The following is a 7,672-nucleotide window of genomic DNA, read 5'->3' as shown; positions in this document are numbered from 1 at the left end:
CAAAGTGCTTAATGGAGCTCTGCAGCAAAGAGCTGGATGGTTTCCTTCTGCAGGAGAAGAGCTAAACCCAAACACACCCCATCCGATACCTGCTGACAGGGAGGGGTAACGTTTAATACGTTATATTCGCAGCTCACTTGTTCATGCAGAACTTTTTCTTAGACAGAGTATGTGAATAAATGTGGAAGGTGACAGTTTTCCAAGGCTATATAGATCGTATTTTCCACGATTAATGGTGCCACAGCAGTAGCTGAGCACATCAGGCTGAGAATGCAAGAGCGCCTGGGAGCTTTGTTCCCCTGTATAGTAAGGGTCCATTGCCTATTTTGGCAATGAATATAAATGCAGATATATTGCAGGGACCCTTTGTGAGAATAAACTGGACAAGGCGTCTTGCCCTGAATTGTAATATTACTCCAAGATAAAATCTATTTTGTTTTTACCAAGGCGTAGACGTTCAGCGATATTCTGTGTTCATCTGACACTTATTGCTGTCAGCAGAATGACTCCAATAATCTCCCCTTGGAAATATATCACCCATATATACCATAGCTTAATGGGGAAAGGCAACTAACCTGTCATGGACTTTTCTCCCCCAATGATGGCATCTGTTCAGTGAAGTTCTAAAGAAGCAAATTTTGGTATTAACCCTCGAGCACCTTTTATTTATTCCCTGGGAGCCCAAGTGGCAATCAATAGCTCCATCACAGTGTTTGTTATGGTCGTAGATGGCTGTTGAAGTGTTTGGTCCATCTGTAGGGCAGCACACCCCAAAGTGGAGCCACCTACACTGGGCCCATCTGCCTTGCCCTGATGCATACAAGCAGCCTCCAAGCACGCTTTGTATTCATCGTTTAAGAATTTGCATATGGCTGCCCGTCGAAATTTAGTCATGTTCTGTGGGGAGCTGGTATTTTTTCTCTTTTCCATGAAAAACAATCATTTATATAACAAAAACCGTAATCTCTAAAATGTCATTCTTCTAAATTTAAAGTAATTTTCATGATGGTCTTAAGAGAAGAGTAAGAGGGAGCTGGTGTCTGTGCTATTATTGTTTCCTGCTTTTGACACTGCAAGTCTTCTCCACCTTCATGGCATTTCGCCTTTTCAGAATTCCCAGCTCCCATTCTCCCTTTCTGCACCTTCCTTCATTGCCTTGCCTGGCTTTTTGCTGAGCCACAGGATCACAGGGACTGGAAGGGACCTACAGAGATCATGGAGTCCACCCCCCTACTACAGCAAATACCCTACACCAGGTTGCACAGGTCGGCGTCCACATGGGTCTTGAATATCGCCACAGAAGGAGACTCCACAACCTCTCTGGGCAGCCTGCTCCAGTGTTCCATCACCCTCACTGTGAAGGTGTACTGCATGTTAGTACAGAACTTCCAGTGTTCAAGTTTTAAGCCATTACTCCTGCCATCTAGTAACATGGAATCTTTGTGTTACACCAGAGGCATCTACACCGCTTGTACTCTTTTCCTAGGCTGCATCTGAAGAGTGCTGCCTCAAAAGACTGCTGTAAAGAGAGAAGAGGGTGGAGGATGCAGAAGAGAAGACTGTCCTCACCCAGGACAATTCCTGCAATGGTAAGAGAGGGCTTACAAGCTAAAATCCTTGGGCTGCAGCGTAATGCAGTGTAATGCAGTGCTGGGCTGATGCTCGGTTGCCTCAACCCCACATCCAGGACAAGGGGATTGGCACGTCCTCGTGGGCACAGTCACGTCAGTGCATGGAAGCAGAGGCAGCTGGTGACGTGGTGTCAAGAAACGCTCCTTACTGATATCTTCAAAATGTGGAGGAAGGGGAAAACTGTGAAATAGCGGAGTTAAAATACATGAAATACTTGAAGAAGAGATGCGGGGGTGGGCGGATGATTTTGCTTTGTAATAAGTGAAGCTTTTAAAAGGTCTTTTAATAAATGACCTGCTTTTCAATTATATTAAGCTTTTATGAAATTAGCCTTGCCATTCTGAACTGTAAAAGCTTTGCTACTCTCAGCGCTCAGCATTTCGAAATACACTGGCAGAGTGGCTTTAGCAGTGGGATAAAGGAGTGCTTTGGCTTAACTTTATGAAGAAGTTTGGGAGGATGTGGCTTTTGTTCCTTATAGATCTTGTTGGGGTTTTTTTGGGAGGGTGGGGGGAGAGAAAATTAACATCATCTTATTTATTAGCGTTGACATGCAAACAAGGCTTGGATTTAGCTGAGGTGTATGAATGCATGGAAATGATGGTGTTAAGTTTTGGCAAAAGCCATGTCTTGCATATCTTGGAGGATATCAGCTTAAACATAATGTCAGTATATGCTTCAGTACTGAATTCTGGAGGCAGAGAGCAGGCAAGAACCATAAACCGATATATATATATATATGTATATATAAAATGCTGTTATTGTTTCCTAATGATACTGCAGGATTGACTTCTTTTCCCCAAATGCTCTAGAGTGAAAAAGAGGTGAAGAAGTTAAAAACCCTTGCAGGTTTTCCCTGCAGCAGCATGAGGAAACATTAAAATGTGGCTGTGTGCTGGGAAAACCATGAGAAAACAGAATTCTGGTCTCACTTATGTCGATGGGGATTTTATTGCTGATGGTAAGTGATGCAGGCGGGTTTTCACCCGCTGTCAGAGCTTAATATTTTACCCCATTTGGGAATGTTTTATTTTTCCTTACTGCAAATCTTGTGCAATGTTTTCCTTCTGCTTCTTCACCCATTCAAGTGCGTGGATCTTACCGGAATGTTGTGCAGTGGAACTGGTCACCAAAAGAGGCCACTGCAGACCCCTGGGACATGGATCTCTGAACACCAATGTGGCATTTCAGGTGCAGTGCGTGACTCGGTACTATTTTCAAACAAACTCAACTTACTAGGAAACACATTTAAGTATAATTTGCAAAGAGTCAGTTATGATATCAAAAGCCTTTCTGGGAGGTTATTGAGGCTCATCTATGAATGTGAAGCACTGGTACAGGTTGCCCAGAGGGGCAGTAGATGCTCTGCCCCTAGAGACACTCATGGCCAGGCCAGACAGGGCTCTGAGCAACCTGGTGTATCTATAGGTGTCCCTGTTCATTGCAGGGTAGTTGGACCAGATGGCCTTTAAGGGTCCCTTCCAACTCAAACAATTCCAAGATTCTCTCATTCACACAAAATTCTGTGCTGACGGGTCTTGGGGGTGTGTAGGAATTAATGTACATAAGCATTTGTGGTGAGGAACTAGATATTTCCTGACAGGCTCATTGCCACACAAGTACCACAGAGATCTGATGCTCAGGGAGATGCTGGGTTTGCAGGGGGATGCTGTGTGGACTGATGTGTAATGCCATGAAATTGTGGAGTGTGTTGAAAGCCTATGGAAACAGTTTTCCTGAAGATGTATTTTGATGTTATTCTAAGTCAGTGAAATAGCTCAAGAGGGACATGTGGCAGACACTGAGACTGCATATTTATGCTCTGCATTATAGAGGTGGAGGTGGGGCTGCATCCTTTAACATTCTGGGCAGGACTTACTGGCCTCTGTTAGAGAGGCACTGATCCCAGGCTCCTGCAGAGCTCCTGGTGAAAACAAATCACTACTCTTTTTTAGGTCTACTCTACGTGGCACCTCAAACACCAACTGTGAACAGCATTTCTATGGCAGTGTGGGGAGTTTGTGGGGGAATGGCGCACTTGGGAGCTGTGTCCTCCTGTGTCCCTTCCTGCTTCTCAGAGCAGTGCTTCTTGCTCCATATTTGCTCTGTGCTTCATCCTTAATACATCTTTCCCAGATCCATGTTTTCATGTGCACTCTGCAGGAGTCAAAGATCCCCTCTCCCAGACCTCGTCATTGTGATGATGAGTGCTGAAAACAGAAATTATAGCTGCAGCTTTTTGGTGTTTTGGCTTGTACTTCTAATCCTTCTTACAGCAGCCTGGGTCTCCAATTTCTTTATGACCAGCTACATGAAACTCTTTCATGAACCATATCACTAAAATTTGAGTTTTCTTGTAGCTTCTGCTACTTTAAGCTGAGGCCATTTGTGTTTCTTCCTTGAAACATTAAGTCTTTGAGTTTCCTTATCACTCATTTCTTTAGGCATCTGTTTCTACGTACTTTGAAGGACAGTCCATTATTTGTTAGCGTTATGGCACATGCAACTACTAAACTGCATGCACATAGTATGTGTGCTGGATAAATATTCATTAGTGACCAGAATGAAGGAATATGAGAAAATTTAGAACTAAGTGTTTGAAAAGCAGTTTGGAGCAGTTCCATGCTATCTGAGCACTGCAGATGTGACGCGGGCTGCCCACATTTGCAATGCACAGTAAAAATTATCAGAAGACTCTGATTAGCAAATGGAATGTGTAATGTGCTCCTAACAGACCATTTTCCCATGAGAAACACCTCATTTTGAGCCCTGTTTATTTTCTAGAAAATGCATAATATTGAGAAAAAATTTCAGTGAAGTGGGGGAAGAAAGCCACCCTCAAGTTAGAACAACACAAACCAAATGATTCGGTTGCAATATTTCTGCTTTATTTCTAACAAGGAAATTTACTGACAAGAACATTGAGAAAATGCACTTCACAATTGCCCCACTTCTCAAAGACAGGTCTCCTTTAAAAACAATACACAACAACTGCATCCATGTGTGGTTATGTCCCATTCTCCTCAGGGATGCTTTTCAGTCTGTCTCAGCAGCTCCTGTTCCACCACTAACATGGTCTGTAGGAGCAGGCCCTTTGCAAAGAGAGGCCATGTTTTCTCACAACATGGTGGACAATGAAACAGCTGGTAGTCCTTGAGGGACCAGCCTGCATCCATCTTGGAGGAAGTGGATTTTGCCTAAACTGGGTGGATCTTTGGAGCCTGGAAATTCATGGTTCAAAGCAAACCTGCCCCATGACCAGATTGCCTTGTAGACTATGCTACAAGGCCGTGCTCTTCAGCTGCCACTCATGGGTTCATAGGCCTACTCCAATTTGGGCCCCTGAGGCCCACAGCTCTGTGGCAGCTCTCAAGAGAGCTCCCCCATCCCAATATAGGCATCTTTGACTCCAAGAGACCTTTCAAAACCCTGAAAACCAACTTTTGAGACCTCAGTCTTTCTGAGGAGGACCTCCCTGAGCACAGGGTTGCTTTATTCAGCACAGACACCAGCTGTTGTTTCAGGCTCATCTGTAAACCTAAGCAGACATTTACAGACATTTACAGCAGTTGTAGCCCCTCTTTTATACATATATATATATATAGTTTTGTCCAAGAAAAATCTACAAACATGTTATCTGTAGCAAAATGTAGGAAAATAATGAGCAAAGGTAGCTATTTGCCCTCTCCTCCTCTTTGACTCTCCAGGAATGCTTACACTACTGAATATGTATCTGTTCATACCAGATATTGTAAAATATGTACATTTTTGTCACATTAAAACCACTGAAGCTCTAAATAACGGCAGGCTGGTGAATTTTTTTCTACAGATCAGTTTTTGGATGGCAAGGTAGGTGACTTCTGAAGCTGCACGTCAGCAGCCCTGAGGTTTGGGATTGCTTCATTACCTTCTCAAACAAAAGGCCACCTTGAAACGTGACAGAGAGCATCAAAATGCTGCATTACGACGTGGTGGTCAGCCTGGCCAGCATTTGAACGGGGACTCTTTTTGGGATACCAAGACACCAGGTGAAATGTCTCTGTCAATTCAGTACGTGCACTGAGATTGTGTTTTCAGAGTGCCAAACTGCAGCAGTGTGGTTTTGGGTTGCTGAGGTCCCAGTATTTTTCTGACTACTTCTGCACAGTGAACAGGCTGTACCCTTGCTACAAAAAAAAAATGATGTCATTCCTTTGCTTTGGAAAGCTTATCTGTCATCTCTTTCACTTGATCTATTTTCTCTCATTGTATTAAAATCTCCTCCTATTCCCTTACATCAGTACCCTCTGGCCTTGTGGCAGTGATTTCTGCCACGTGCATTTTATGTTCATTTTGATATCGAGTCCTTCTCAGTGACAGGCTATAAAAAAAAACCCGCCAAATAATTATTTCTGAAAAACCCTCTGCAGCTGAAAATCATCAGCGACAATTCTCCATTCATCTAATCCCTGACTCCAAGATATCATCAGATCAAAGCCAACCACTCAGCCACGTCGTACTGGGTATTTTCATTTCCAAAGGAAATACCGCAACTTGCAGAGCAGAAAATCCCTTGTATCTTTCTGTAAAGTACCACAGATTGAGACACACTTACGGCTGTGAAAGGAGGGGAAAGAAGATAAACTTCCAACCCACTGCAGAAATGGGACTCCTGCCCCTTCTGGCACAGAGCCTCTGCTTTCTTCCAAGAATTATAATAAAAACATGCTTTAAAAAGCAATTTGACTCTTTAAACAGTGTTTGTGATAAATGCAACATTATCATCCCAGGCATGAATTTCAATTGGTGGAAAGTTATATGCTCTGTTGTCAGATGTGAACTCCAGAAATTCGCTTCAACTGAGTGAGTTTGGTTATGCTTTTTTGTTCTCTATGTGTAAATAGACACATTGATTTTCAGGCCACGTGAGATCACCGTAATTGTTTTTTTCTGACTTCCTCTGTAACACCAATTATAACCAGGCATGAATTAATTCCTCTTTGAATTACAGGCTATATTTCAGCTGAGAGAGCCTATTTTGATTCAAACAAAGGCAGTGATGGAGGATGACATTTACTAAATCATTTCAGTAGTTAATAAACCCTGCTTAGAAAAATTATTATCTCCTTTGTGTCCAGAATTCAACAAGCCTCCCCAGGACGCTGCTATACCTTTGTTTTTCTAGGTTGAAGAGCCCATTACCTGGGTTTTGTTCCCTATGTAGGTGCAGACCAGGATAATGCCTGCCCTTTTCCTGGGCAGACTGAACAGACCTCATATGAACAGGTTTTCATTTCGCCTGCTCCAGGGAGCTCTAGCAGAACTGAGTAGCACTGTTCAAGAGAAAGTCTATAATCCATGTACACGCCACTGCCGCAGTCCTAATGGTTTTGTCTTTATGCAGCTATTGTTCGTACTTAAGCAGTGGTCAAGCTTTACAGGCCATGTGAAGTACCTTACTCCTTGCATCCCAATCACAGCTTCTTGCTCCTTCTTGCCTTTTATGGGGCAGTGTCACCATGTCTGACACCACCACATCCTCTCCCTAACCTATGTCAGTCACAACAATCTAGGTCAAAAAACCAACCCACAAAGCAACAATCAAAAAACCAACACCACAACAACACGTTGTACAGAGTGTTAAATGCTAAACTAGATGATGGTGACAGAACGGGGATAGGGAGTGATGATGTGAGCAGTTTTACTGGGTCAGCTGCAGTCAGTGTTTGAGCTCAGCCAAAGCTTCTCCTCACAATCTTGTGCATTAAGCACACGTTTCCCCTCAACAAGCCTCATTAGCCACCATTTTTCCTCTCAGTATTTATATCTGATGTATCCTTTGGATTTGTTGACAACAAACTTCACCAGGCATCACACAAAACAAAAAACCTACCAAAGGGCCCACCACCGCATGATTCTTTGATGTTTTTAGGCAATCACCATTTTTAAGATTGACCATCTATTTTTAATAGTCTTTTACAATTTTCTTCTTCAAGGAATTTTTTTATAAATCTTTGTCAAGTTCTTCTGGATGTTCCCAGTGTTCCATCTGTGGGAAGTG

Source organism: Coturnix japonica, chromosome 2, assembly GCF_054131305.1.
Source record: "Coturnix japonica strain WE chromosome 2, WE-NBRP24, whole genome shotgun sequence".
In the NCBI taxonomy this organism is placed as follows: domain Eukaryota; kingdom Metazoa; phylum Chordata; class Aves; order Galliformes; family Phasianidae; genus Coturnix; species Coturnix japonica.
Note: the sequence above shows the minus strand (reverse complement) of the source record.